Source organism: Poecilia latipinna, unplaced genomic scaffold, assembly GCF_001443285.1.
Source record: "Poecilia latipinna isolate Pla-1442-1.1 unplaced genomic scaffold, P_latipinna-1.0 Scaffold828, whole genome shotgun sequence".
Lineage (NCBI taxonomy): Eukaryota > Metazoa > Chordata > Actinopteri > Cyprinodontiformes > Poeciliidae > Poecilia > Poecilia latipinna.
In genome coordinates this window covers 118,738-124,333 of record NW_015113444.1, presented here as the reverse complement: position 1 = coordinate 124,333, position 5,596 = coordinate 118,738, and positions in this window count along the sequence as shown.

Sequence of the window (5,596 nt, the reverse complement as noted above, 5' to 3'; positions counted from 1 at the left end):
GTGGGTTGGTTTAACACAACAGAGTTGAGTTGTGGCTTTCATCCACCTGAAACTGGTTTTAATGTGAATAATCTCTTAACAGTGATGATACCAAAGAGTGGGTTGGAAAACATAACTCACATCATGGATTACTAAACAACTAATTAAAAAATATATATAGTTTCACTGAAATTCTGCAATAAAAGATGGACAACATAATGTCTGACAATAACACTTTTACTGAGAAAGAAAGAAACTCGGATAACAAAATCAAATGCTGAGTGTTTAACATCATGTGGAATATTGCTCATCTCATCTTGACTTTACAAAAACATTGGTTGCTCAAAGTGAGAAAGTTTAATATAGCTAATAGCACATTACTTAGCAAGTAAACGACTTATTTGCATTTGGGTCGATGAGAACAACATTATACCTAAGGGTCAGAGCATCCTAACTGCAAGTTGAGTTGTCTAATTGATGTGATATCTACCCACTTTTAGCAATACATGTAAGTAGTAATGCATTTCTCCAATTCTATTTGATAAAACACAGACAAAACATGTTTATAAGTATGTCTTTTATGCTTGGACGGGAGCAATATCATAAAAAGTTATTTCATGTTTTAAAGTACAGAGCTACTACTAAACTATAATAATAAACCATACGCTATTTCATTATTTTTCAATTACATTTGGCCATTTAAAAGAAGTATGGCCTTTTAAACCTCTTTCAGATATTTTATTCAGTTGTGAAAACTCTACTTACATCTTAATAATGATGCAAATGTGGATCTTTTTTGTATTCAATCAGATAAAATCAAGGCTTAGCACACATCCATCAGACATCACCTGATTAGAAAATAAACTGGTGTGTAATTTAGTGTCAGTATATAATAGATAATAAATACAACTGCTAAATGATGACTTCAGACCTCCCAGCATGAGGAAGACCAAGGGACACCTACAAGTATGTCGGGGCTAACGCTGTGGAGAAGTTTAAAGCGGCTTGTATCACGAGAATGTGAAAAAGTTAAGGCATATTAATGCTTTTCCAAGGCTCTGTTTGATATACAAGCACACATTTTCATATAAAACAGTATCCAGTTCACTGATTATCTGAAGGAACAATATCTGAAGGAAGGAGTGGTGTGTGTGCGTGTGTGTTTGTTTTCAGACTTGAACTAGACTACAGACTGCACTTGACTGTAAAGAAAGGAAAGCTAAATATTAGCAATGAGGATTACAAAGACAACAAAAATGACAAACAGCAATGATTGTAAATCTGAATAACATTTCCAATCTTTGAAAAACGGATAGAAATTCAGGAGAGCCCTCCAACCTTGGGACTTTGTGCTACATCTGCTTTTTCTCACCCCAGCTCAATCGCATTAAAACATGGTGTATTTACAAAGTTATCAAAGCAGATTTATTTTATTTTTTTTAAGGTACGGCGCTCATATCCCTTTGAGCTCCGCATAGTCATGTGTCACTTTTTCTAGCCTGAAAGGGGGTGATTGGATTGATTAACCACCCTGCATTGTTTTCAGCGACGCTGTCCCAGATCCCGTCAACCAGGGCAAGGCTAATGGTCCGGACTCACGTGCATAGATGACCTGATAGTGTCCATGGCCAACCACAGCGGGCAAGGACTGTCTGGAAAAACTGAAGCTTTTTATTAATGACCGGAGGCGCTGCATCAACAGAAAGGGCACCTTTCTAACTGCGTGGCAAAAAAGGGGCAACGCCAACAGACATCTTGTGATGCCCTCCAGAAATAAAACATTAGAAATATGAGGGGACACAGCTTTAGATGTTACACAAAATGTAGTGTAAATATTAATCCTCTTGTGTATACTGCAAAGTGTATACAGGAAGCTCTTTTAAAATGTTCATACAATAACAACCACAAACTTCAATAACCGAAATATACTTATATTATTCTGTCCTACTGTTGGCTTTTTGAAATTTGAAAGACAAAATCAGCAATAAAAACCCAAGTCATTGTTACTTTGCTCCTCGGTTTTTTTTTTTTCCACGAGTGTTCAACAGCACAACGGCAGATTTTAATATGCAATATTCTCAGCCAGGATGTGAAATTGTATTGCTTTCCATTTTAAAGCTGCAGCATTTTTTTTTTTTTTTTTTTTTTTTTTTTTTTCCTTTAGAAAACCAATTGATGTCTGAGTTTCTTTTGTCCAGGCCACATTTTACGGGCAGAACTACAAAGACTGATCATTACTAGAGCAGCACAAATGAGAGCCTTTTGTTAAAAACGTTCAAAAGGAGAGCGGGAGAGGGGGAAAAAAAAGGTTATGAGGACTGGTTCAAGGTTCCAGGTGCAAAAGGGTAGATGGAATATTAAATAGGGCCTCATTCACTCAAGCTGCTTTTTGCTAATTGGCCTTCACTTTGAGAGTAAAATGGGAACGGCATTATCTTGAATTACAGCCAGCATGATGGTGCCTCGCTATGCTACAGTTATTTAAGGCACTGCATCGCAGAAACGTGCAGACACTGTTATGTGTGAGTTCGCTCTCCTACACATACCCGATAATATAACTAATGGAGAGGTCTGTTGTGCAGCTTTTGTCCTATACAATAGATCCTATTTTTGGAAATAATTGCACCACTTTGTGCTGTTCACTTTTTCAAAGTTGTCGGTAAAGTGCAGGTCAAATACTCCGGTCTATGTGCTCTGCTTTGCCAGTTTGTACCATGTTACAGTAACGCCAATAATGACAAAATTTTATATAAATCATCCCGAATGCCAATTTTGTTCACTGTCAGACTGTAACCCATGAGTCACAGCGACTTGCGATGCAGCTGTGGGCAGAAGAATCCTCACTGATTTCCTCTGTAATCTGTGAATTGTTAGAACGGTGGAATCTCTGCTCAAATCATTTTCCATGAGACCTCCACATGCTGGAATCCCATTCCCGCAAAGCAACGAATAGACTCATTATGTCATTACGAGCTGCAAGTGATTCATTCGCACTCCACGGAGATAATGGTCTCATCTGTCAGAGAACCAAGCACCTTTAATTAAGAGATGTGTGAACTGAAAATATCCCCCCTGCTCAATTATCAGAAAAGCAGGTTATACAAATAATTAAACAGTAGCAATAATCCAGAGCTGCTTCTGACTGTGGGGTCTTCAATTCGCCAGTCCCAGTCTGGTTTGAATAAACTGGTTAACGTCGTCTGGTTCTGTGTGGATGACTAAAAGCAGCGCTCTGGAAATCTTCTGAGCTCCAAGTGGCAAAAAAAGCACCAAGTGCATCTGTGACTCAGGTAGGAAAGGGCCTCTGGCATTCAGAGAAGTGCAATCGATTTTGCTGGCTCCAATAGGTTACCCTTTCAAAGTGACAGAACAGTGCTGAAAGGGCCGCAACATCTTACAGCGAAGGCTTGCTAGGTTTTTGTATCTTTTGAAAGTAGGTAAAAGGAGACTTGTGTGTGCACAAGAGACTGAAAAACACGTCTTAGTGTTCAAATATTTTTCTCTTGTAAGATCTTTTTCCTGACGTGGTTGAGACTTGTTGATTCAATGTCTAAGCCGTGTTTGTCAATCTTCTTCAAATTTCAGACGTTCAGGGGATTATCACATTTTATCTCTTGGAGCTATATGTACTTATGTATAAATACACATAAATACCGTCACATCTATGCTTCATAGATGTGACTGGGTTTATTCATGCACAAAAGACGCTTGATTTGTTCACATTTAGACCTCGGTAAAAACACGTCTTTTGGCTTTGTCAACAGCTTTACATTTCTAATTTAGCTGCAATTGATGCACTGAATAAGCAGTCACTTAACTACCAAACCAAACATTCAGACCCACATGTAAACAACAGGTAACCCGGGGCAACAATTAACCAGTTGTTGTAATTTCTGCATAATATGTTTGGGAATGAGTCTCTCTGTTTCCAGGATATTTAATAGTTTAGAGACCACGGTAAAACAAATATGCTTGTATGGGGTGATTTTAAACAACAATGACTGTTTGTTTTGTTTTTTTTGTTTGTTTGTTTGCACCCAAATATGTGCTCTTACAAACAAAAGCTGGTGTCAGCCATGTCTTCATTCACCAACTGGATGTTTTTCTCTGAAAACACACAGGGAATATGGTGCACTGACAGTTGTCCTTGTTGCCACAGATTCACAGTTTCAACTAGAGGCCCATCTCTCAAGTCACATATTTTGTCCTGAAAGGGAGCAGTAGTCACCCTCCACACAGTAATGAGCAATCCTTGTCACCTCCCTCGAGTCTAATTGCGCAGGTACCAGTGAGGCAGATCACAGGAGATGAAGCGCAGTGGGAAATGAGATCACTACCACAGAAATGCCACTCAGCGTTCAAGAGAACAGAAGACACTTCTCGCCCTCCCCTTCATTCGCCCACTCCCATTTTGTCTTATTTCCAAGAATAAGTAGGCAGACTGTGCTCTCGTAGGTATGAATAATGGAAGCAGCCTGCAGCAGGAGCTCATTTCCAGTGAGTGATCATCACACCGATGTAAGACCTAATGATCACACAGATAAAGAGAGAGGCTGGCATGCATGATTAACATGGTCAGGTCTGCCTCCAGAGCCACGCGGCCGCTGCTGTCGGATCCTCTGACCGCTCTGAGTGTACAGCATCAAAAGCATCTGGGAAAGTATGACTGATTGTGAATCACTGGACTCAGCACCAAGGGAGCAAATAACACAATCATTAACTCTAAATAAAATGTTATGAAATATTTACATTATCCAATATCTTTACTGGTAATTTACATAGATATGATCTGTACTATTTTCTCTTTATTGTGAATATGTCAAAAGAAAATAATGATTTAGATTTTTTGCGTGCATTTATTAAAATTTAATTTAAATAACACACAAAAATTGTTTATTTACTAAGTTGTGACACATTCGGCTCTTGGTCACTAGATGGCACTGTTGTACAAAAAAAAGAAAGCATCTAGAGAACGCTCCCTCTTCCTCATAATAAAGTCAAGCTAACGTTAAAGATACACATCTCTCAAAAATAAATATGAAAACAGATATTTTTAATTTTTTTAAGGAGGTTTTGACAAAAACTGGTATATTTTCTCTGTTTTTTTGGCTCATTCTGATTTAGAGTCTCACGTTCACAGCGGCATTCTAACAGAGCGTAGTGTAGGTTTGACTCATGCTGAAAATAGGAGATATCGCAATCTGAGCGGATGACACAGCCGAGTCAAACTCTGCTCTAAAGACATCCTGAAGGACGTGGTTTTGAGTTGCACTGAGGTTTTTGATAGCACGCTTTATTTGTCTGCCGGAATAAGCCGTGCTTCCAGTCAGTCATATTGACATAAGTCTGCTGGAATCCCACAGAAGTGATCCCAGCACGCCAGCTGTGACTCCTGGTGCCTCGGACTGAACCGTAGCGGGGCTGACTGGAAGGCACGTCATCTGAATCTGACCCAGTGACAAAGACCTGAGCTCATGTATCACCGGGAGGAGAATGAAACATTTACATTAAGCTGCCTGCTTCATCAGACCAGACGGGGGTACAGATGATAGGGGTAGGAGTTTATAGTTTAGGGGTAGGAGTTTATAAGTTCTCACTTCTTCCTACCCCATTTTGA